This window comes from Ambystoma mexicanum, chromosome 2p (assembly GCF_040938575.1).
Source record: "Ambystoma mexicanum isolate Mex_15411 chromosome 2p, UKY_AmexF1_1, whole genome shotgun sequence".
Taxonomy (NCBI): domain Eukaryota; kingdom Metazoa; phylum Chordata; class Amphibia; order Caudata; family Ambystomatidae; genus Ambystoma; species Ambystoma mexicanum.
Window position 1 is genome coordinate 564,589,864 of NC_090923.1, and position 26,143 is coordinate 564,616,006.

General features: G+C 45.9%; 1 protein-coding gene across 2 annotated transcripts in view; it reads right to left on the reverse strand.

The window, feature by feature from the left end:
* CACNA2D2 (calcium voltage-gated channel auxiliary subunit alpha2delta 2) overlaps positions 1-26,143 on the reverse strand; it is a 2,156,122-nt gene that overhangs the window by 322,265 nt on the left and 1,807,714 nt on the right. The window lies entirely within an intron of this gene.

Below are 26,143 nucleotides of genomic sequence, written 5' to 3' on the forward strand. Positions count from 1 at the left end.
GTTAGGTTTGAGAAGAATTAAATCAATGATAGGGTATAGGTATAATTAGGGAGTAGGTTGGAATTTTTTTTGACAGGGGTTTGGGGCACATTATTTGTGGGTGGATGGGGGGTGTGAATGATGGGCAGTACATTGTGCCTTTTGTGGGCGGAGAAGGGCAACGGACTGGGGGCCCCAGGTACATATTAAAGGCAGGAGGAGAAGGCCAAAGCACTGAGAACGCCATGCGCATTTACAATGTGAAGGAGTGGCCAAAAGCAATGAGAATCCCACATGCATCTATTAGGCGGAGAAGGAAAACACTGAGAAGTCCAAATAGTTAGGGGAAATGTCTGAAGCACTGAGAAGCCCACATGCATTTACAAGGTGGATGAAGGGAGGACAGCTCAGGGGCAACTTGCTCACCTTGGAAGCAAGACGACATGGAGAAACACAGGTTCGATCCCGGGTCCGCGCTTAGAAACCTCTGGGTCTTAAGCGCGTTATAAATAACCTTCCATATCATGGCAGAAGAGGAGACCAAAGCACTGAACCCCAAGTGCATGTTGTAAGCATTGGAGAAGGCGAAAACGACTGAGAAACCCACATTGAAGAGGAGGGCGTATGAAATTAAAATGTCTGGATCTACTATAGGACCCAAATGTTGTAGAGGGACACAGCAGGAGCTCGGGAGGAATATATCTACTGCTCATTTTTCACCTGCTACAGTACCAGCTATTTGCACTGAAGAAGCCCAGATGGTACATGGGTCAATGTGCCTACCATGCTGGTCAGTTGGTAGCTGGAGAGTCCATCCTCTGAGAAGAATCTGGTGCATTGGGAAGACATGTAATTGTGCATGTAGTGCCCATGAACATGCAGGCACCAGAGGGCGGAGTTTGAGATGTGGAAGTGGAGATGCCACCAAAGGTACAACAGGGAAAAGATGTCAGCTCAGCAATAAAGATCTATCCAAGGATGAGGCAGAAGGTGATTTCTGAACATTCGCCACCTGCAATCTCCTTGGAAACAGATGACAATGTAGAACATGGCAAAGATGATGCTCCATTCCCTGTTACACATTCGAGACAAGGGGGTGGTGACTTTGCTGACACCAAAGACAGAAGAAGAGGGCGCAGTCGTTGAAGCACCCATCCAATTGCCAGCAGCAAACACTATAGACAGGAAGAAGGCTTCACACCCCACTCAACATCCAGTGAATAGTATTTTCCAAGAATAGTCCAAAATGGTCCAATAACCGCATCCAATGAAAAGTACATCGAGAAGTCCTCAAGGAGGGGGAGAGGGCAGGACCCGTCTTAGCCCTCTCAAAAGATCAGATGTGTGGAGGTATTTTACAGTGGAACAGCAGCAGTTACTATCTGCCCCCTCCCATGTATGAAATCAAAATGGCTCACAAGGGAAGCTGGGTACCAAATTGGGCATATATTCCCTGTGAGCCCACATGAGATGCAATAATCAATGCCTGGCAAAAGGAAAGGGAGAAAGAGCAGCTTCCCACCCCTCAACTGCAAGCACTGTGCACATTTACACCACCTTCATGCCCACTACACACCAGAGAATCTTTCTGAGTCACAGGTTTCACAAGCTCTGTCCAAACAATGGGCCTCATGCCACCGAACTCGCTACCGGCACCCGCGAATGGTCAATTACCGGCACATTACGAGTTGAATGGGGAGGTAATTGCCCATTCGCGGGTGCCGGTATGGCCGGGCTCCCGATCCCCATTCTGCCCGATAGGATCGAATGGGGGTGGAGAGCATGGTTGCACCAGCACCATTTATAACGGTGCCGGTGCAATCACGAGTTCTGCTCGCGGGTGCCGCTCTGCATTCCTGGTCTGACCAGGCATGCAGAGCGGCACCCGCAAGCAGAACTCGTAATGTGGCGGTATGGTAATAACGGCGCCGGTAGCACTACTGGCATCGTTGTTGCCTTACTGCCATATTAGTAATGAGGCCCACTGTCTTTGGCAGGAGAAAACGGCAGGCCTATCTCTTGGAATTTCATACAACCAATTCTTTAGGTAATGAAGATTTGTGTGCAAAGCAGAGGCAGTCATGTGTGTGTGGGTAGGGAGGTCTTCTGACCCAACTTCACCCTCCTGAGGAAAACATGAGCCTGTCTTGCCTCTCCACATGGGCAGACAATAGTGCAGTGGTTCCAGCTGAGGCGTTGCTAGGGGGGGAGGGGCGGAAGGTTGGGGGGATATAGCCTCAGGTCTTTTGGTTGTAGCCCCAGATAGATTCTCAGGGACTACAACCAAAAATATAGCTAGCTCCGAGTCCCAACAGTGCTGACATTAGAATAGCCCCAGATCTAGCAACACCCCTGGGTTCCTGTCCCCTATTCCTGAACCATTTGCTGTGAGACCATCTCTGGCCCCTCTACCTAGTGCTCTTCCTTCTCCTACAACACCAGCACCTCCTCCTTCTTGCCTCTCTGATGTTTGTCCCGTTGCACCTCTGTCTTCCTCTCCCTGTTGCTCCTGGAGTATTGCCTTCTCCCTGTCAACACAAGGTCAATGTTCACACCCACCATTTGAAGATCTTCACAAGACTCTGCAGACACCAAAACCTGCTCCAAATTGGCACCAACCCCCCCCCCCCTCCTGAACTACTTGCGAAGGTGGTGCTCAACCAAGGTCTCCATCTCAATTATTGCCTCCCCTACTCTAACACTGTCTCCCGCTCCTCATTCCATCTCATGTGGGCCCACAGAGAAGAGGTGTCCGAATTGGTAAACAGCTTCCCTTGCAAGACATTTTTGTTCATGTATGGCAAGTGGCAAGATGTCAGTGCTTTGAGTGGGCCAGATCATATCCCTGGCACTCTCCAGAAAGTGCTCCTGACCTAGGGCTCTGTCAGGCTCCCCCACTAGCTCCAGTATCACTAACCCCGCCCCCCTCCCCCCGCAGGTAGCCGTTTCACACAACAGAGATTGTCTCTACTGTCTAGTGAACGGGCCGTCTATTGCTTCTGATTAATAAACAACAGGAGAGGCAGTTGCACCAAAAGGTATGATAGTAGTCCACCTATCTCTCCTGTTGTTTCTAACTAGTGACACTGACCCCCTAGACAGCCCTTTGACCCTTACCCAGCAAAGACAATCTCCGTTGGGTGAAAGGACTGCCTGCTCAGGTCTGATTATGATACAAAAGGAGAGATGGGAGCAGCTTAATGAATGATAGAAATGCGCCACCTCACCTGCCTGGCGCCTAGTCCCAACGCAAGTTGGGAGAAATGTCAAGCCACCTTCCCTGCCCGTCGATACTTGGATCACCACCTTGAATCTTCATCCAAGTGAAAGAACTGCAAGATGTGCTTGTTGCTGTTCCAGTGGAAAATACCTCCACACACATGATCCTTTAGGAGGGCTGAGCCCTACTACCCCACCACTTGGAGTCTCCTTGATGTACTCTACATTGGATGCTGTGTAGTTGATGTTGACTGAGGAGCTGGTGCTGCTGATGTGACTATTTCCACTTCCTCAGCCACTTTCTCTCCCTCCTCAACCACTGTCACCCTCTCCTCAACCACCATCTCCCCCTTCTCAACCACTGTCTCCCCCTCCTCAACCACTGTCTCCTACTGATGCTCCTTCTAGGCCTCTGCCCACCCTCCTCCTCAGGCTCTAACTCAACCTCTGACATGGAGTACTCAAGCTCCTCGTCTTTACCGTGTAATTCCCACAAAATAAATGTGCATGTTGTTTAAGGCCTCAACGTGCAAAACCCAAATGTGCCTAATGTGCCTCTGGTGTCAAAGTGCCAAAACAAGAGATTCTTCCACGACTCTCACAGGGGCAAAGGGTTCACAAACTCACACACAGTAGGGAACTGACTGATCACAGCAACAGAGGACCTCTAGGGTTCACACACAAACTGTTCTCTACAAACACAAGAAAGGAATGGGTTAGGAAACTTTCTTTTTTTAAATTATGTATGTGACACAAAAGAACAGAGGAAAGAGAGGACCCTTTTTTGCTTTCTAAATAATTGTGTTAAAGGATCAAGGGTAAAAAGAGAAGACCAGAGAGGGGGAGTAGAGAAAACACAGAACAAAAGGGGATAAAACAGGGATCATGAAACCCCAATAGTACCCCTGACAATTAACAAATGCCAAAACAATCTCAAACTCACATAAACTCGCCAAAATCACTCAAAATCTCCCTCGGAACTAGCAATGTGTGAGTATGTCCTTTCCGCTGTTGACAGCCAAACAAAATGCACGAAAGAAAAAGGAAGACATCTGAACTATTTAGAGGACCTCAACCAGTTTCACTATGGTTGAGGGTCTGTGATTGGCTGGTTGGACTTCCCTCTCAACTCTCAGGCCTTGTAATTGGGTGGGGATCCCTGGCTTGAGACTTGTGGGATGCCCAGAAAGGACTTTCCTGCAGGGCTTATTTTGGGAAATTGAAGCACTGGCACAGTAGACCTTTCGGATCATTAGCTCTAAGAATCAGAGCAACCTTAATCTAGGATCGGCATCAGGGCATTTCAAACGTTTTAATTGAAATGATCCACCCCACATCTTGGGAGACGACTGTGAGTATGAAGAAGACAGCTTCATAACTTGTCTTAAGTGATCGTTTAGTGTTTCAGCTATCCATATGGCTGGCTTTCTTTGTTCTGCAGTGCAGAGGCCAATACAACTGCCCCATGATAATCTGCAGCTATTCACCTGCCAACCCCGTTGATTGTTGCCTCAGAATGAAGCTCAAGTTGAGGGTATTAGTATGCACAAATAACCTTAAAATGCACATTTGCTGGCCAAATTCAGACCTCTCCAAAAGGTGTTCAGTTACCACAGATGCTTTGTCCTGCTTTTAGTTCTTTGGCGTGGGGCAGTAAATATGCTTGGAGATGTATAGATTTCAAGGCCTGGTTTATGTTATGCAGCCTCAATTATAAAACAAGTTAAACCCACTGCAATATGCATTTGGAAATATTCTCCCATTTAATGTATGCACAAACAGCTACCCCCCAATAAAAAATCTTTATATATGTTGCAATGAATTCCTTATTTACATTTCGTATGATATATTGTTTATATGAATGGATATGTGATGTGTGGAATACACAACTGCACCCATTGAAACAGCTTGTGCCCCAACAAAACGTGTTGACCATGTCGCAGTGCTCTTTGGCATTTTAAACCATAAACTACATCAGATCCATACATGCTTATTAGTACCATATGCAAGAAGATTTTTCCAGGCTCCCAACATTCTGAAATGGACCCCGGAGCGCGCATTTTAAACAGGTCCTAACTTTCAGAATCACCAATTAATTCACAGCAAACAGACTCCTGCCAAATTGTGAGAGGAGGGTTTTCATTTTAAAAATGGCCACAAGGTGGCAACAGAGCCACATAAGTGAGAGAAAGAAAGCCAAAGGCAAACACCAAGCCATGTCACTTAAAATTAAGTGCCGACCTATAAAAGAGCATTGGAAAAGGGAGATAAATCAGCCCTTCCATTAACACTCTCTTTGCGCTGGAGGGATTTCTTTTCGAACTGGTAACGGGTATTGGTCAAACCGAGTGAACGCCCTTCTCTCCTGCTCTCATTTATCTCCAGAGCTGAGCCTGTTGTTCAAACTGGAAAAATACAAGAACATTCGAATGGTTCTAAAGGCTGAGGCAGCCTCTGGAATGTCCTATTGCTGCATTCTTGAAGTGGCTCTGTATCATACGGTGCTGGGTTAGGAGAAGGATATGACACAAGATGTAATTTATTTAAATGATAAAGCAAAAGAGACCTAACTCTCCCTATCGCTATGGGGTAATTCCCCATCTAAAAAAATAAACTAAAAGTGCTTTTCTGTCATCGCCATCTATCCTTACCAATAATAACCAATAACTAAACTGGGCTAGATGAATGTCTCTCGTTATGTGGCCTCCTCTTTGCCTTTTTTTCTTGTGCCTAATCTTCAGGGTTTCTTCTTTTAACAATGTTCTTGCAAACACAAATGTCTCTCTTCCTTAATGGTTCTCTTTAAGGGGATCTCTTGAAATAAGACCGGTGGGCCTGATCTCCGAGTTCCTGTAACTCTTTCCAACAGCCTTGGCACTATCCAAGAGATACTGCAGGGATGACTGCAGGCTGGCCTGCATGGCGCCTCTGGGTCAGGAATCATTGTCTCAGGGCTGGTCGGCAGGTCTGAAGCACTGGCTGAGGTGTCTCGATGGTGGGAGGGACTGCGACAGTCGGTTGCAGCTCAAGGGGCTTCACTACCTCGAAAATGTCCTCAAGGTGGATGCTGGTTGATGCTTGTCAGTGCACTTCTCGTAGCTTCTTCGCTGAGCTCCTGTCGTACTTTAAGGCGGACAGCCCTAAGCTAAGGAGAGTGTTGCAGGGACTGGCCATATCCTTTCGGTTCAGACACTCTCTGGCACTTCCCACCTAGGAAGCTTGCTTTCAGAGCCTAGCAGGGCTGGCTGGGTACCGGTTGTGGAGCTTCTAGAGGGGACTCTGGATTCAGTATCTCCTTTTGTTCCATTGGAGATATTTAGGGGAAGGATCTTTCTTCCCTCTTGGAAAACCTGGCCTTCCGTCACTGGCGGAGGCTGTAAGGCAGACTGTACTTTCAGCCAGGGTCCAAATGAGTTCTTCCTTCTTGTTACTCCTTGTGAAGCCTTCAGTTGATCTGCTAAGAGAGGGGCTCTTTTAAAGCCAAATGGTCCCAGTGATTGGTGCAGGCTAAGCCTACCTTAATGAACCAATCCTGGGTCCCCACCAACAATCTTCTGTTATGCGTGAGGTCATAACCAGAGTGCTTTGCAACAGGAAAGGTAAAGGGGTGAAAGCATATACTACTAAGTCCCACACGTCTTCCTGTCTGTTATGGATGAAATGGTCTCTCTGGTTAATTGGGCTCTCTGTGGCTCCTGATCAAAGCGCAGGTCTCCCTTGAAGTTATGAGGAGAACAGACTTGCTGTCTCCATCAAATCACATACTTCTTCCCTCTGAAAGGGGGTCCCCCTGCAGGGGTTGCCTACTGTAAACAATTGTACCAGACATACCATTTACTGCCCTTCATACTAAGGGGTGGGAGGTGACTTCACGCTGACACAGATGCATATCAAAAAGGTGTTGGGTTTCCTGTCCCCTTTGTCAGTTCTGTGACCAGGCCTCTTGCAGGCTTGCTTCAATTAACTCTCATCAGTATGAGCTGCCACCAGCAGACTGACAATGGGCAGGGTGGATCCATGTAGCCTTTGATATTTAATTAGGCTGGCCATGGCAGGAGCAATGTGTTGCTCTCCTGCTCTTCATTTGATCTCCCATTATTCGATTTCTTAAAAAAATATCAAAAAAGCCCAAGCAAGTGCATACCCACCATGTGGATGGTTGAATTCTTCACATGCCCCCCCCCCCAGCCTCAAGCTGTGAACCACCACCCTACTGAGAGACTGGGCAAAAGTACCAGCTAATGCCATGTGCATGCTGAGCGCCTGGCATGTGCTGGATGTCCATATCTAATCCCTGTAGGGATATGGCTCAAAGCAAAGGGTTCTCCCCTTGCATTGCCATTAACCATCGAAGAGGCTGGTGGTCTGTCTGGAGTGTGAGCCAAACATGTAGGGTTTTAGCTTCTGTATGGCCCATAACGGCCAAATAAGCCTCTTTTTCAATGACAGCCCAGTTCCTTTTGACAATCTCCTGCTAATGTAGACATCAAGTTGCTCTAGCTTTGCCTAGCCATTCTGAGTTCAGCTGCACTAACACTCCTCCAATCCCAAAATCACAGGCGTCTGTCTGGATAATGAACTCCTGACCATACTCTGACACTTTCAGAACTGGGGCACCTGCACAATCCTTCCTTTAAATCCTGAAAGGAGGTTTGACAGGCATGGGTCCAGGTGAACTTCTTTGGCATTTTCTCAGAAGTTACATCATTCAGAGGCATGGCAATGGTCCCATAACCTCTGCTGAATGACGGGTAGTATCCAGTGAGACCGAGAAAGTCTCTCACCTGCGTCTGTTTGGTGGGGATGTTTCAATCCTTCATAGTTTGTACCTTTGCTTCGAGAGGTTGTTTCTTACCTCCACCGACCAGGTGGCCTAGATAAGTCACGGTGCCCTGCGCTATCGGGCACTTGGTGGCCTGGATAGTCAGACCAGCATTCTGCAACACCTGAAGCACTAGTCTGTGCCTCCGGGGCTTATCCCGGGCACTCTAGTTTGAGACGCTACTGCTGCTTTCGTTTGAGGTGGATCTGTTGGCCGCCTCCTTCACTTCAAGTGTCAGCTTGTGCAGCTCTATGGCGGCCCTGGCCCGCTCCATTGTGACCTTGTCCCACTGTTTCTGTTCCTCTAGCGCTAGACTCCTCTCCTAGAGCAGGAACTTTGTAACCGCTACCTCATTAACAGCCGGAAATGATTACTAGGCCACTTAGAGACTGTGCTCAGGCCTGGGACCTGTGGGATGCCGCACTAGCCCCTGACCTCACTGGCACTCTAGAGTGTTGAGAAACCATGCTTGTCCCCCGGCGAGATGGTTGGTGAGAAACACTGCTCATGCTGTCTTCCTCGTCATCTTCCACTCCCCCCCTCCAGAAGGTCTTTTCCATTTGTGTACAGCGGGCCTAGCCTGTCCCCTGGGGTCTTCTCCCCAACTACCCTCGCTTCTACCCAAGCTTGGAGGCTGATCAGCAACTTTAGTGCTGTGAGGAAGTCCCCTCTCTTGACATAGGACGTGCATGACATCCTTGGTCATGCCTTTCACAGTCGCAATTTCAAGATCCATGATTACTCTCCTGTCAGTATCCAGAGTGCATCCCTTTCCCTCATGAAACTGTCTGTCCTCTGTGGTCCTTTACAGGGTGAGTTGTATTTTGTAGTGTGCTAGTACTGTCTGTTTTAGTAATAATAAAGTAGATCTTTTTATACAACCTTGACCGGACAGTCCCTTTTATCATTGGGTAATAATTGCATTTTCGCTGTGTTACAACTAACCAATGATCCACAACCTTGTGGAGATAAGGCTGCTGTTCCGTCCATGTTATGAAAAATTGGACAAGGAGGTCTTATAATTCATTCCTGGACCACTGGTGCCCCGGAGGTTGATTCATCACACCCACACATTCTCTGAGGTTTATCTCCCATCATTCCGTTTCTTAAAAGAATATCAAAAAAGCCTAGGTGAGTGCAGACGCGCCGTGAGGATGATCGAATTTGTCACGCCTATGCGTAGGATAGATTCCCTAATAGTTAGATTATGACATGCTGTTTTCCTCTCCACCATTGATCTGACGACAAGGAGAAAACAGCAATTCTGAAACCCCATTGGACTATTTCAGTTCAAGGCATTACCTTTTGGACTGCACGGAAGTCCTCAGACCTTACTCCTCCTTCTGTGGGGCCTATATTGACGATATCATCATTCACAGTAGTACATTGGAAAGAACATCTACGCCATTTATACTTAGTCACCAGAGCCTTAAGAAAAGCCGGGCTCACAGCACATCCAAAGAAAGGTCACCTAGCCCAATCAGCAGTCAAATAGATTGGATTCTTTGTTGGCAATGAGCTGGTGCAACCCCAGACTAAAGGTAAAATCAGTTCAATAAACTCCCATTCCCAAGACCAAGATAGATCTAAGAGCCTTTTTAGGTTTAGTGGGGTACTATAGGTGATTCATCCCTAGTTACTCATCCATCACACTGTGCCTCACAGATACATTTTAAAACGCTGAGCCTCAAAGTAGAAAGTGGAGGGAGGAAGACCAACTGTGTTTTGATAAACTTAAATACATTCTATGAAGTGGACCTGTGTTGAAGGTGGAAGATTTCAATAAGGAATTCATTCTACAGACGGATGCTTCACATGTTGGGGTCAGAGCAGTTCTCTTACAAGATCACGATGGTATAGAACACCCTACATCTGCAACTAACAGTACGTTAGCAGAAAACTGTTTCCCAGAGAAAAGAACTATGCCATCATTGAGTTGGAGGCCTTGGCAATAAGATGGGCGGCATCAAACCTCAAATACTACCTTACCGGCAGAAAATGTAAACTAATCACAGATCACTCTCAATTAGCATGGATGAGCCTCTGCAAGGACACCAATGCACGGGTCATGCACTGGTTGTTAGATATGCAGCCCTATTGTTTCACAGTGAAACACTGCAAAGGATGAGAACAGGGAAAAGTAGACTTCTTATCGGGTTTCGCAATAGGTGCTGAGAGAACCAGCATCGTTAAGGGAAGGGTATGTGATGAATTAGATGGTATCAATACTCCTTTCCGGCAGTAACCTCTTCCCATGTGGACAGGAGACGGCAGCCGGTACCTGATCCTGCCCCTGGGGCGGTTATATGAGGGAGGCTCACATTGGCGGAGGACGGTAGTGTAGAGGAGGTCCCAGGCATGGCTTGCACCCCTGCCCCACATTTCGAGGTACCAGGAGCGTACTCGCCAAGGTATGTGAGGTATGAGGAGCAAATGAACCAATAGAGAGCCGCACTGGGACCCTGCCCAGTGTACATCAGAAGAGCCGTACCTGTTGAAGCACCCATACCCAGACAGCCATGGGCTGCACGATACCCTCTTAAGCAACCATATCAGCAGCTGAGACAAAATGAAGAGTACCTACTGACGGTCCACGAAGAGACCCAAAGAGCCTTAATGGAGGGCCAGTGGAAATGACACAAGGGCCTGGACAGACTGGCGAATTAACGAAAACTGACTAACAATGATAGCACGCCAGTGCGAGCAGCTATGAAAGTAGATGGAATGGACACAGGAAAAGAGACAATGTTCAACGTAAGGAGACATTGCAATGAGACAAAATGGAAGTAACCGACCAGTTAACGCGTGTAAATAGGCTTGGAACGCAAGAAGCTAAGAAAACGATACTGCTTGCAATGCTTAGTAGAAGAATAGAGCGGCAAGCGCAAGCGCCAACCATATATCTACCTCAATAAGGCACATTATATAAGTGCGACTCCATTTTGTTAAGCAGAAGTATGCCCAGGCGGCCAGAGGCCTACTAGGCCAGGTTTCATATTCCAGCTGAAGCCAGAAAGGAGAGCAGAATTGAAACTCAACAAAGAGCAGCTCATGTGTGGGAAGTCGAGGTCAACCCAAGGAAAGGGGGAGAGCGGCAACGCCAGAGAATTGAAACGTTAGAGCATACCAGCCTGCCCCGTGAAGGTCAAGATAAGAGGGGCCCGGGCAGGTGGTGAGCTAAAGGAGAATCAAATACACGAAAAGCTGGAAACTGAAGCAGATTCACGGTGAACAGACATGTGACCAGTCAGGCACAAAGAATTACCAACGTCTGATGTCACCCAGATCCAAGGGTGCCATAAGTTCTCCAGATAAGAGGCTACAGTTTCGAGGCCATGCCCAGCCAACTAATTGACACATAGTTCAAAAGCCCTGATTGAGGGAAGGGAGGCAGGGTGAATCTTGGGGCACTAGGCACCTGGGTGTCGAGTCTGCATGCTGCTAATTAAAATGGAGATTTACGTCTAGGGGTGTAACCTGCCCAATCACAATGGACCAGGTTATCTAGGGTCCTGTAGATAGTAGAACCAATGGGACGTCGTAGTTGTAGTGACGTCTATCACACGTGATGTAGAGGGTTGGGCGTAGACACCCACCCGATAAGAGTTATCCAATCCGAATCCTCTGTTACCATATACAGAGATAGCACCTAAACTTAAGTTACCATTCCTAACCAATTATATTGCATGACGAAGTTGTAGAGGTAGACGTCAGTGATGAGTTTTATGTATAAAAGTTGCTGTTCGACTGAAGTTCGAGGAAGTTGGAGCGAGACAGGTGATCGCAATGATGCTGATTTCCAGTTGTTTCCCTGTTTGATGTACTTGTCATTAAACAGACTTCCCTTTGTCCTCATTATTGAGTCATGTTGGAGTAAGTGAATCCTGCACCCCCATTCCTCACGTGGTGCAGCTATTTCGTCTTACAGGTACTAGAGGGTGAGCACTGACCTATGGGCCCGTCAGTGGAAACACCGCCCTCGTGTACACTTGGTAGCAGAGGATGGTTTCGGCCTCCGATTATTAATTATCGATTGTATAGTTTTAAGACACCTATAGACCGACGGCACAAAGTAACTCTAGGCCTTCGGCAATATTACGTGTCCTTTCGCCATTCCGGCTGAGTAGACTGAGAAGCTTCCCGTGGACAATGATAGTGTACGTCCATAAAATCTGCAGTGGGTCTGAAGGAACCTGACTTTCAAAGCATAACCCTTCTCATTCCCACGGGCAGCCAATCGGACAAAAAGACCGCAAGAGGCTGAAGAGGAAGGGGCGGTGATCCCGAGGCTGTAGAGAGGAAAAGATGTGAGCGGTGAGTGAAACAATAGACTTGTTACTTTGGCAAATGTCTTGTAGGCATTAGAACAAGCAAGGGAAAGGTAACGGAGGGTGGCGGAGAAAAAATAAAATAGTCAGAAAAGAAGAAGACTGTATATATAAGGGTTAATGGCTCGAGCATAAGAGATAAAAAGTAGTTACCGGGGGGGCCACGCTAGAGAAAAAGGAATGGTTACCGGGGGGGACACCCGAGAGAAAAACGAGCAGATACCAGGGGGGCACCTGAGATAAAAACAAAAGGATTTGGTGTCTTGTTCCTGCGCTTTAATACAGCGGTACGAAGAAACGTGAACTCATAGCCCACATAATGAGGGACAATTAGACTACGGTGACGTTTAAAGATGCATCAAAGGAGTTCGTTTAAACTCCATGACGGGGTATTGATTAGAAGGCAGGTATATGTATGACCAGCTGGTGTCAGTCTAGTCTGTCAAGTGTCTGTCATATGTGTTCTGTCGTACGTCAAATGTAAAAGAACTGTATTGTTGATTGTTTAAAATGAAATTTGGTTTTACGCGATTCCGTAACTACGAGGGAATCGCCAATGAATTGATGGTCTTGAGGAAATTGATAGTATACATTTCGGTCGGAAAAGAGTGGATTGGAGCTTGCGTATTTGGTGCTCGCTCATACTATTGGTAGTATAAAACTTGCATAAATTTGGTGGTGACGAAATTGAATATGGAGGAGGTTACCCCCATTTGCGCATCTGTGTAAACAGTTACCCAAACATGCACCTAAACTTAAAAAATACAGCACTGAGTGGGTTAAGGGTACTGCCCACAAGATGTTTATGCCTTGGCCACAAAATGGGTCCCTATATAAAGCCGTCTTACAACATATGACAACTTACCTACATGCCACATACACAGGCAAAAAATTAGAGAAACGCCTGGCTGTTCTAGAACTTTGGAAAATGTTCGAACAGACGAAGGAGGAAGAACCGCCCGCTGACTGTATATTAAACGTATGCACAGAGGGGGGTGAGAGGCCTACCGCGCCACCAGCCCCACCTGAGCCAGTCATCGAGGGAAGTCAGAGGGACTCTACCCGCTAGGAGAACTTAAGGCAGCCACAGGCTACAGCAATCCCGCATACGAGTCACCTATGTTCAGTAGTGACAACAATAAAGGAAAGGAACAGGAAAGCAATCTTACCTCTGCAGTCCCGAGGGACAAGGAGAGACGCGAAGATGAAAGGAAGGAAGGACCAGCCACAGATTAGTACACCTCTCACTAAGGAGAGAGAGGGAAAGAAATGGAAGGGAAACTAAGGTAGAACTGATGAGATAACATTCGCCATAGACGAATGGATGGGAGGACGGATATTGTTGATACTAGATGGAAAAGGAAGTGATGATGTGAGACAGAGAGAGAGGTCTGATGAGACGCAAAGGAGGGAGAGAGAAAAAGAGATGGAAATAAGAGACAAAAGGATAAGAAGGAAGGATAGGCTGAAGCAAGAACAACTATATCGCGAAGAGCAAGAGAAACAGCTGATCGCAAACAGAAGGCAGCCTATGACCAGCACAAACACAATAAGCAAATGTTGGAAGAAGAGCAAAGGGTACGTGAGAAGAGAGTGAAGAGAAGAGAAGGTGAGCAAATTAGAAGGGCAAAGGAACATAGAAACAAAAGGATGAGGGAAGTAGATAAGGCTAGAGAAGAAGCGAGGAAGCGCAAGGAAATAGATGAGGAAGTAGAACGTAAGCGCAGACAGAGCGCACGGGATCTTGAATATTTGGAGCTGGAAGTTAAAAAACCCATATATATATATATATATATATATATGGTCAATTGTGAAAAGGTCAATTGTGACCCTTTAAATTCGGTCAATTGTTCATTCGAACAATTGTAAACGAACAATTTGGGTAATACCTTATAAGGAACTTTACAAAGAAAAGGTGGGACGAGCCACGATTCAATGGCCCTTTCATCGTGGAAGACTGCACCCCTTCAGCCGTCAAGCTTCAGGGAAGAAGGGCATGGCTCTTCCTAAACGACATTAAGGGGAAAGCCCTCCATCTGCATCTAACCACGAAGAAACCACAGACAACGGGGAAGAACATCAGCACGTGCAGACAAGATCCATGGCGAGGAAGAAGGACGCATGAGCAGCAAAATAAAGGCAAAAGAACTCTGCTTTAAATTGTGGCTTTGAAACAAGACATTTCCTCAAACTAAGAGAAAGGTGATAAAGAACAATAATACGGACACTCTGTGCATCACAGTTGTAGGGTGAAGAATACGCCCGAAATTCCACCAGTACTAAAGACTATTTTCTGACTAGATGAGGAGCCCAGCGCATGACAGCCTCTACGCTGCAACACTGAATCTTATCCAGGTAATGCAGCTCCCTCTCCTACACACAGCGAGTCAGCCCGCGTCTTTTGCATCACTGACCAGGCATTCTTGCCAACTTTTTTATGCCACTGCAGAAATACCATCTGCATACAGCCCGCAAGACCCGGATACTGCACCTGCAGTTCCGCACTCTACATACCTCACCTGGGGAACGTCACAAGATCCTACAAAGTTTAGGTGAGCTCCTGTACTCTCCCAAGCATGTGCCTATTCTTCTGCTAAGCACATAATTATGTCTTCCACTAAGACTAAGGAGCACTTAGCAACCAGATTTCCTCTCTCTCTTTCTTTTCCGTTCTTTCTCTGCTTTTAACCTTGGACAGATACGAGCTACATCAAGGCTCCCCTGTGTCGTGGACTCCATACCATTTGCGCATTTATACGTCCATGTCCCACCTAAGACCCAGACCCCTAAGGTCAGTACTATGCCTTGCCCATGTGTGTGTGTTGGCTAATTTAGCCTATGATGCCCTACAATTAAGGCTGTTTTTAAATGTCATGTTATGTAAATTTCTTATTAAGTTTATTCTAAGCACTAATAGAGTCCCCTGGATTTTTTTCCAGGGCGACCTATATCCGGCCCAAGATGAAGGCTATCAGCCGAAACGTCCAAGGACCAGCTTCCTTTCCATCTCTTGCTAGTCCTTATTAATTGTCTTTAAACAACTTACGATTCAACCCAGGACGTCGACCACGTGTTAGGTCACCCAAAAGCCTGGCTACAGAAAACCAATAGCTTTTCATATGTATTGTTTTCAATATTGGTTGAAATATGTTTATATAAGTTAAACCCTACTATCACTTGTCACTTATAGGTGGTGGTCACTATTTAATTTCAAAGCACCAATATGGAACTATATTTGTTTTTAAAAATTCCTTTGAATTTACAAATTTAAATGCAAAGATAAAAAACTAAATACTTTTGGATACTAATCCTTCTATGTTGAAATGCATAATTAATAAATGCTACTTTACCATATGTGAATATGTGAATCTTTAAGTCTATTTGTGTTTAGATTTCACCTCTATTACACATGATTGAATATGTGTGACATGACTAAATCATTTAATGTGTACTATATAAAAAAAGAGTACCCCTTCTAAATTTAGTTGTCAGAGCGAACCCACTTGTGTATTTTGTAGGGTGAAGAAGAGAACTATACATACAAAGCCACAACAACGTTGATAAAACAAACTTTTGAAATCATGTCACGCTCAAGTAGTATAAAGAATCAAGACTCTGATATACCGCAAATAAGACATTTCTGAGAGCGTAACACAGCATCCTGAAGCAACCAGTGTCGAGACTTTATTTACAGAACCTATGGTATCTCTCAGCAGAAATCTCAAGTGGGATGTGCTCACATATTTCCAGTTGGTGGTGATATCATATCCATCACTCGTGGGGAGAGAAACCAGTGTCACAGACTTTATTCAAGATCCTGCTAACAAGAAAGTAATCTGCCAACTGCTGACTGTCATCGCGGAAGCCTTCACCAAGCTACCAGAGCACAGCGAAAAGGACACAAATGCTCCCACCTCCGGTAGAAATTATGAACTCACCTTCACACTGTTCTTTCAAATAATCGAGAAGTGTCCGGCACGTGTCGGAAGAACCATGGACACATGCACTTTCATCAGAGACCCAAGAAACCTAGCGCAATTGAACCAGCTGTGGACTAAACTAAATTACCTAGTGGCAATCCACTCAACAGGAAAGGGCAGAGACTGTTTGAGTCAAAAGAAAAGCTTGTGATCAGGACCCAACAAAACTGGACATATGTCCCTATCGTCCGAGGACACCCAGCTGGCCCATAATGTCCTATTCAGGCTAGTCACAGACTATCCGGAAATGGTGGGAAGGCCTGCAGATGTTGACGTCATCACCTTCCTCAGAGATCCAGCCAATATCCCACACATGGGCACACTCCTCCACAGCATAATGCTCCAGGTAGAGCTGTCCACTTTCCAGCGAGAATACTTAAGGAGATTCCAGTGAGACCTTCTGTCGTGGGAAAGATCGAAGAGACAGAGAGACAGTGCTTTATCTATCCGACGTAGGACAGATCGAGGAGATAGTCTCACAGGTCAGCGTCCTTTTTGCCAAGGGACAGATCGAGAACTACACCATCTGATTTTTCCTTTTTCCTTTTTCTTCTATTTTTCATTATTTTTATTCTTATTTTTCCATGTTTACTTTTATTTTTATTTTTGTTTTTATTTTTACGACATTTAATTTTTGTGTGATCTTTAGCGGTTCCATCTTTTCATTCCTTCACATCGAACAAGTTCCAGCAGGTCCTCAGGACCAAGGCGAATTCGAGGAGTGCACTGGGACTTTACCTACTATAGATATGCATAATGAATGTGACGTACCAAAGATGCTAGCCTAACCTTTTTCCATAGTCTAGCAAAGGAACTGTACTCCATACCCAGAGACTACTGTCATCACTCGTAAGAGGGGGGACACTCGAGAAGCACTCGTCACTTTAGTAATTCACGAACTCTTGAGCAGCGAAATCAGAGTAATAAAATGATGTAAATGCTGAAAACAGACTTATGTTCGAGATGGGGGCCCGGAACAGTAATTTGGGTTTACCGCCGACAGAGGGGCGCCCCCGCTTCCCTGGAAGGAAATGCTGCCAACTATCTTACAAGTCTATAATGTGTATATGCGTAGTAATTATCATTGTGCTTCTGTCTTTGACTATCAGAACTGCATTCTTTATCGGTGCACGAAGTGTCCCAATTTCAGTGCACCCGCCTGATAATGAATGCCTGGGTCCCACGAAAGCACCCATACCCTATATAGTTATCCCAGTTCCAAGAAAAGCTGATGGTAAAGTTAATGAACTAAAATTGAATGTAATTATCAGTGGTACATACACACTCGAGGTGATGAATGAAGAGAAAATCTGGAGACAGGGTCAGCACAGAGTGAGTGAGAATGTAGCACTGAACAAGGGCAAGTGTCAATGGCAACAGGGCCTCAAACAAGGGCAACAGAGAATGAGAAACTGCCTACCGAACGAACAGCCCCAGAAAATAGTGGAAGTAACCAAGAGGAGCCAAGTGAGAAACCAAAGAGAGAGGGCATAGCAAAATCCCTCAAAAGAACAGAAGTAGCCACAAAGGAACTCACAGAGAAAACACAAATGCTAATGGATCATCTGTTCCCGTTCATAGTCAGAGCTAAGAAACTACACGAGGAGCTGAAAACTAGAACTACAGAGACTATAGCAGCAAGCACACCAGCTCCAAAACAAGGAACAAGCACCTGGCCATGACACAGCCACACAATGGGAAGTTGGTGAGCCAATGGTGGTTAGAGGAAGTCTATAAAAGACTACAAAAGGGAAGGAAAGGAAATACAAAACCTTCTCCTACCAAAGTGACACAGCCAAGGCAACCTGCTCCACCAGGACACCCAACGTGGAAAAGCAGCACAGACGCATTTAAAGACATAGGGCCTCATTACACGGATGGCGGTAAGGATTTACCGGTACCGGTAAAATACCGGTACCGGTAAATCCTTACCGCCTTACTACGAGGTCCCTTTGCGGGTTGGGGGATTTAACACCTGCTATTTGCAGGCGTTAAAATCCAACCCGCAAAGGGACCTCGGAGCTAATTACGGCACCGCAAAATTGCGGTGCCGTAAATAGCGCCTTCCCTATTCCCATAGAGCCCTATGGGGCAGAAATGGGAATGGGGAAGGGCAATGGTGGAAGGGGGATTTACCGCCCCTCCAACCTTGGAATGGGGTGGTAAATCCCCTTTCCACCAAGGCGGTGCCGGTATTTTACCGGCATGAGCAATGGCGCTAATAGCGCCATGGCTCACCGCCTACCGTGTAATGAGGCCCATAGTCATAGCAAACTACAGAAGAACGCTGAGAATCAAGAGAAGCCCGCATGAAGATAACAACGAACTCAACGATTACCTGGACAGCACAGCCCATCTCGGAAATAACATATGGTATCAGCACATGAAGGAAGTAGGACGATAACATATGGTATCAGCACATGAAGAAAGTAGGACGAATATCAGAAGGAGAATGCTTCGTCTGTGCACTCCTACCGTACAGCATGGGAAAATCCAAGATCTTCATGGCTGTAGAAATTGATGTCCCCACAGCACACTGTATGTCACACGTAGCAATGTGCAACACCAGAGGACAATTTATGGGAAGAGATGCCTCACTGATATGGGCCAACAAAAAGGATTACCCAGATGAAGATGGCTACGTCCAGGACATTAAAACAAGAAACAGGGCGCACACCAGGAATCACGTGATCAGATACGAGAATCCTGAAGTTAAAGGATCAGGAACAAGATGGGAAATAAACCGGAGACTGAACGTTCAAGGAAAAACTGCAGAAGAGGCTCAAATTTGGAGGAACAGAGGCCAAATGCAGATCTGGGGAACAGTAGTTTCCCCTGGTGGATGGGAAGAAGGAGTAATAATCTGCTGAGCTTGAATGGTCCTTGGAGCCTGCCAAGAAGCAATAGAGAACTCACAGAGGTTATGCAAACCTCTATGGCCGAAATTGGTAAAGCTGCTGACATGGGTAGAAGACAGAGGAGGACCCCTGCAAATAGTACCATTGGAAAGCCCAAAACTATGCTTCCGAAGTAACCGCACAAGGAAGATGGGAGAAAATGTAAATTGCAGACGAATCTTTGAAGCCCCCGGAATGACACAAGGAACCGCAGTCATTATGGACCATTACTGGGCGTGTGGATCCAAGGCATATATAAGACTACCGAAGAACTGGGGAGGCATATGCACACTGATGAACGTCCATGTTCCCGCACTAGTGATCCCTAAAAATGACCTGAATTTGGACAGTTTCCCGAGGGCAGATGCTCATCTAAGAAAAAGGAGATCTGTGGAACTGTTATCCAGGATGAAGAGAGAACATTACTTTTCTGCCAAATCAGAAGAGGCCTTCCAGGTGATCCCATGCGAGCACAGGCTGTTCAGCCTCACCTCAACAGTATTTACCACACTACTCCTGCCACACATCCAAATCGGAGTGAACGCTAAATGGGTGCAGATAACCAGATGGGAGTTATTGCAGACCATCAACAGTACCATAAAAGGGTTCAACACGATCAAAGAAGAGCTGAGAGCAATCAGACTGATGACCCTCCAGAGCAGATATGTACTAGACATGATCACAGCGATGGATGTAGGAGATGTTTGCGCAAAAATCGGAGAATTGGAGAATCGTGTTGCACATTTATACCATTGCACGATGAAGAAAATGGAACCCTAACAGAAGCCATAAGTATGTTGACAAACCTAAAGAACCAGATGATCGATGAAAGTGATGAGGTGGACGATGACAGCTGGTTTAGAGCCCTGTTCTCATGGGTCCCACAATGGATGGCGGACATATTCAAGTTTCTGGGAGCCTTACTAGCAATGATACTGCTAGGATTCTGTGTTATCAAGATAGTCATCACACATTGCCAGAAAACTGTGAAGAAAGCCATTGGGATGAAAATAATGATCGATGTCGAACCAGGATGGAAGCCCAGAGATTTGACTGATGAAGAAATAAGAGACTTTGTGAAGGCTAGTGAATTTTCACCAGAAGGAACAAAGTTTACATATCCCAGGAAGCGAATATGAAGAGAAATGGATCTATTGCAGCCCAAATGGACGATGCCAGCTAATGACATGGAATAAAGATGAACATGTAAAACCCGCAGGAAGTTTGAAGGTCATGATAAAAATATGGACTCCAAAGACGCACACACTCACACCAGCATGTACAAACCCTGAAGACGATGAACAGGACACTGAAGAAACTAAGGAAATAAATACAAAAGAAGAAGCAGAAGTGGTCGATGAACCGACCAGAGGGGGGAGTGTAGAGGAGGTCCCAGGCATGGCCTGCACCCCTGCCCCCCATTTCGAGGTAACAGGAGCGTACTCGCCAAGGTATGTGACGTATGAGGAGCAAATGAACCAACAGAGAGCCACGCTGGGACCCTGCCCAGTGTACATTAGAAGAGCCGCACCTGTTGAAGCACCCATAACCAGACAGCCATGGGCTGCATGATACCCTCTTAAGCAACCATATCAGCAACTGAGACGAAATGAAGAGTACCTACAAACGGTCCACGAAGAGACCCAAAGAGCCTTAATGGAGGGCCAGTGGAAATGACACAAGGGCCTGGACAGACTGGCAAATGAACGAAAACCGACTAACAAGGATAGCACGCCAGTGCGAGCAGCTATGAAAGTATATGGAATGGACACAGGAAAAGAGACAATGTTGAACGTAAGGAGACATTGCTATGAGACAAAATGGAAGTAACCGACCAGTTAAGGCGTGTAAATAAGCTTGTACCGCAAGAAGCTAAGAAAACGATACTGCTTGCAATGCTTAGTAGAAGAATAGAGCGGCAAGCGCCAACCATATATCTACCTCAATAATGCACATTATACAAGTGCGACTCCATTTTGTTAAGCTGAAGTATGCCCAGGCGGTCAGAGGCCTACTAGGCCAGGTTTCATATTCCAGATGAAGCCAGAAAGGAGAGCGGAATCGAAACTCAACAAAGAGCAGATCATGCCTGGGAAGTAGAGGTCAACCTAAGGAAAGGGGGAGAGCGGCAACGCTGGAGAATCGAAACTTTAGAGCATACCAACCTGCCCCATGAAGGTTAAGATAAGAGGGGCCCAGGCAGGTGGCGAGGCTAAAGGAGAATCAAATACACGAAAAGCTGGAAACTGAAGCAGATTCACAGTGAACAGACATGTGACCAGTCAGGCGCGAAGAATTACCAACATCTGATGTCACCCAGATCCAAGGGTGCCATAACTTCTCCAGATAAGAGGCTACAGTTTCGAGGCCATGCCCAGCCAACTAATTGACACATAGCTCAAAAGCCCTGATTGATGGAAGGGAGGCAGGGTGAATCTTGGGACACTAGGCACCTGGGTGTCCAGTCTGCAAGCTGCTAATTAAAATGGAGATTTACGTCTAGGGGTGTAACCTGCCCAATCACAATGGAACAAGTATCTAGGGTCCTATAGATAGTAGAACCAATGGGACGTCGTAGTTGTAGTGACGTCTATCATGCGTGATGTAGAGGGTTGGGCGTAGACCACCACCCGATAAGAGTTATCCAATCCGCATGCTCTGTTACCATATACAGATATAGCACCTATACTTAAGTTACCTTTCCTAACCAATTATATTGCAGGACGAAGTTGTAGAGGAAGACGTTAGTGATGATGAGTTTAATGTATAAAAGTTTCTGTTCGACTGAAGTTCGAGGAAGTTGGATCGAGACAGGCGATCGCAACGATGCCGATTTCCAGTTGTTTCCCCGTTTGTTTTAAACGGACTTCCCTTTGCCACTCATTATTGAGTCATGTTGGAGTAAGTGAATCCTGCACCCCCATTCCTCACGTGGTGCAGCTATCGCGTCTTACAGGTAAAAGAGGGTGAGCACTGACTTATGGGCCCGTCAGTGGAAACACTGCCCTCCTGTACAGTGGTGTCATCGGTGTGAGACATGGTATCTCCTTTTCTTTTCGGAAGATAGATCTCCAACTCCCCATGCCCTAATGGCCTATTGTAATACCTCCTCTCTTCTACCCATGAAGAGTAGTAACAATCTTTTGTTACATTCCAAAGACCAACTCTCAGAATCTAACTTGCCTTGTAAAATTATGAAAGACACTTTTCCCAACCCCACATACTCTTCTTCCAACCCTAGTTTGCCTTTACAATCCATTGCAAACATTCCTGTGGTGTTTTTACAAAGGGACTACGATTCCCACAATCCCCACAACACTGGGACGAAGAGTGAAAAGAAAGGAAGGTGAGGTACAAAGAGAAACAAGATGGTGAAATATTTCCGCTGGTCTCCCTCGATCTACACTAACTATGTGCCCTTCTGGGACTCATAGCATCAAAGGCCGTTTGTTATGCAACACACCGTGGTGAGGCTTGTCTTTTCGTGGTGGGTATGCCCTTTAATTCCCATTTCCAAGGACAGCGCCTGATCAGGGGCTGTTTTGCTGGAGAGAGCACTGTCTGACCTCACAAAGAATCAAAAGAGAGGAACATTCTTTCAATCTCTTGTCCTTCAAGCTGGTAGGAGGGACAGGCTGTCTGATTAGAATACAAACTACCCTTCAACAGCTCACCTGAGCTCACAGTGTTCACACATGTCTGATACAAGTCAGATGTGTCTTTAATAATTATTTGAATTACCAGCCACCATGCCCCAAACTCAGGTATACCTTATGCATAAATATTAAACTGCCACCAGAAGAGTAATTCCTCATCATTATGTGGTTTTGGAACAAAGGTGCAGACTTTAAATGCAGCCTCTGTGCTGAGGTGAATTGGATGTCAGAGCAGCTGTCAAAAGGGCACCTGCAACCTCAGAACCTGCTCTGTGCCACTAGAGAGCGGGCACTTCAGTTCAGGAAATTGATGCAGCCGGACACAGTTATACACTTTGCTTTTAGGATGGAGATTTATGAAAGGGGAGTTTGGTTAGAAGACCACCCTTGCGTAGATGGAATTACCTGCATCATTTTATGTTCAATACAAATAATAAAAGCCAGAGCTTCTACATCCTTGTCAGATGGCAATTCCTCACAGTCTAATGTGTATGCCAGTCATGTCTGATGTGGGTGTCTTTCTTTCAACCACTATGGCCTGAAATATTTGAACCTCTCTTGATGATTTCTTCTTGGAGAGAGAGATAGAGGGAATGGTTGACTTGCAACACACCGAAATGTGCCCCATAAGAACATGACCCTTGGACTGGGTGCTGCTTTCTAAATACTGTGCCTCAGGTGGGGCGGCTTCCAGTAGAAAGCTGAGGCCCTTCAGGGCTTTTGGAGAAAGGGTTTATTTAGATCTGTGTATGATGTTATAGATCAAAAGGATTCCCTTCTTGCAGGTCACCCGTTGCCTTGCATGCGTCCTTTACACCATTGATTACATACATTGAAGATCCAACCTCAGCACCCAAGCAGGAACCACAGATGAACAGGGAATAGATAACAGCTGCGCTTCCATTCTTAGCAAAACCAGAAATCTCAATCACAATTGTCTTCTCAGTAAAATCACACACTACAATTCTAGGAGATCGCTGAATAAAGTATAGGAAAGTTATACAACCTGAGCCACAGGTAAACCTGCCCTTTTTCACTAACTGGCATGGATGGTGTGTTTTGTCATCTAGTAGACATGCAATGGAATCCGCCATTTTGTCCTAACGCTTGACGTCATTATGGACAAAAGACTAGAACAATCAGGTGTTTGCAATGACAATGAGTTAATTGCACAAATATTTCAGCGCGACCCATCAAGCTGTTGGCTGCCTCTCTCTATGGGTAATTAAGAGGAGGAGAAGCTTTTGTTTACACACAACCAGCAGCAGCAACAAAGATAGCATCGAAGACTGGATATCCCCAACAGTGGCAAGAGCAGGCCTGTAGCTGTGTCCTCCATTTTAGCTATCAGCTCTAAGAAGACACAGTCAGTATCATTCACAATCCCATTAGACCCAGCGATATGCAAGTGATACGATAAATGAACGAGATGGTGCGGATTCCAGGCAATCCTCTAAAATACTATAGCTGGATAAAGAGCCTGATTTGTAGGTGAAGAATGCCTTGAAAGAAGCTATTCATTTACAAAAGAAGGGCGTCCTACACAAATCTCAGATATCGTCTGAATTCAACCCCCTTCGAAAGTCTCTCTTGGGCTCCTTCTCATAACCCTTAACCATTTTGGCGATTAGAAGGGCTCAAATATACCTCAGTGCGTGAACTTCTGGGGAGTAGTCTCGAAATGTCAAAAGTTTATTTGGCACCAAACGGTTCCTCAACATTAGAGAGACCGCGGTACAGCGCAGTTTCCTAGTAACGTAGTCTGAGTTACAGAGCATGAAAGCAGGTTGCAGGGATCACCACAGGTCTCACAGCGCAGGTTTAGCTGACTCAGCATGAAAGGAATACGTGTTTGGGATTTCTATGCTGGTGGCGCAAGCTTTCCACAGTTTGTTTGTATGAGCTGGATGGTCTTGAAGCTTTCATAGTCAAGGTCAGTCAAGCAATAGTTGAACAATCGATACGTTGTTCAGAAGGAGGGACCACGAGGGGGGTCAATTAGCTTTCTGAAGATTCAAGTTTTTCTTGAGCAACTGAGCTACAGGGGACACTGTTTCTGAAAATGGGAAACCCAATCTGGGACATTCCTTTGAAAAGAGCGGGAGTGGCTTTTGTATTGTTTAGAGGGAGAGACTATAATCCAATAGTTGGGAGAGAAGGGACTGTCCTGGGCAGACGACGTTTGTGGAAGCGGAACTTCCCTTCAACATTTCTCTACCAGGAATGGAGTCTCCTTCTGTCCCACTCATATTTTGTTCATGGTCAGATGGCAGACATGTCATGAACTCATTTTTGCTGTCTGAAAAAATGTCATTTTGAGTGGTGACTTCTGAAACTCTCACTACCATTCAAAGTGTGAAAAAATGAAAAGCAGTCTCAAAGCTGGTTGAAATTGAAGGTTCTACAACTAGCCATTAAAAAGAGCTGTGTGACAAAGAATTAGTTGATACAAGAAATGTCATACAGCAAAAAGATGCACATAAATCTTTAAGCGCCTTGTGAACACCAGCCTGCAGTCTTCACAGATCCTTCAGTGGTGGATGACCAAGGGATCCCACATAGCGCCGCCGTACTATAAAGGACACACCTAAACTTTTTCAATGTAATAAGGGCCCCCAAAAAGGATACTTCTAAGAAAGTCAATCAACTCAAAAACGAGGCTCACTTCCCATGTTCAGCAATCTTTTCCTGGCATCTGGGGTTATACAACAGGTGCCTGACAAGAGGATCGCAATGGGTAGAGCTGTCTTTTGGCCTCAGTTGGTTAAATGACCAAATATCATTGAACCCAAGTCCTAGACAGGCATTGCTAGTCCACCCTGTAGGCATTAGATAATACCATCGATCGGGGAGAGATGATGGAGGAAACGCTGCAGCGGGTTGTCCTGGCAATGGCCATACAAGAAGGGGCGTGGTCTGGGATTCAGGGTTCACATCTGATCTGGGGCTTGATATTGATAATACCGAGTGTGTTGAAATGTCGGTGGAGGGGAAACACACTCACGTATGCTTTATACTTTTATGCAGAAACGAAACCCTTAAAGCCTCTCAAATCGGCAAAATGAGATCCCCTCCATACAAGCGATCAGTCTTTTTTTTACTATATACTCTCTTTCATAGGGAATGCCCAGTCGTGCACTCTCTAAATTAGACACACACTGTTTTGGCAGTGCTGTCCAATGGATGCATACATTAAAAGAACTGATAATCTTGTGTGGTAACTAATCTTCAGGTCAGAGTACTGATACTTGGATAGATACTG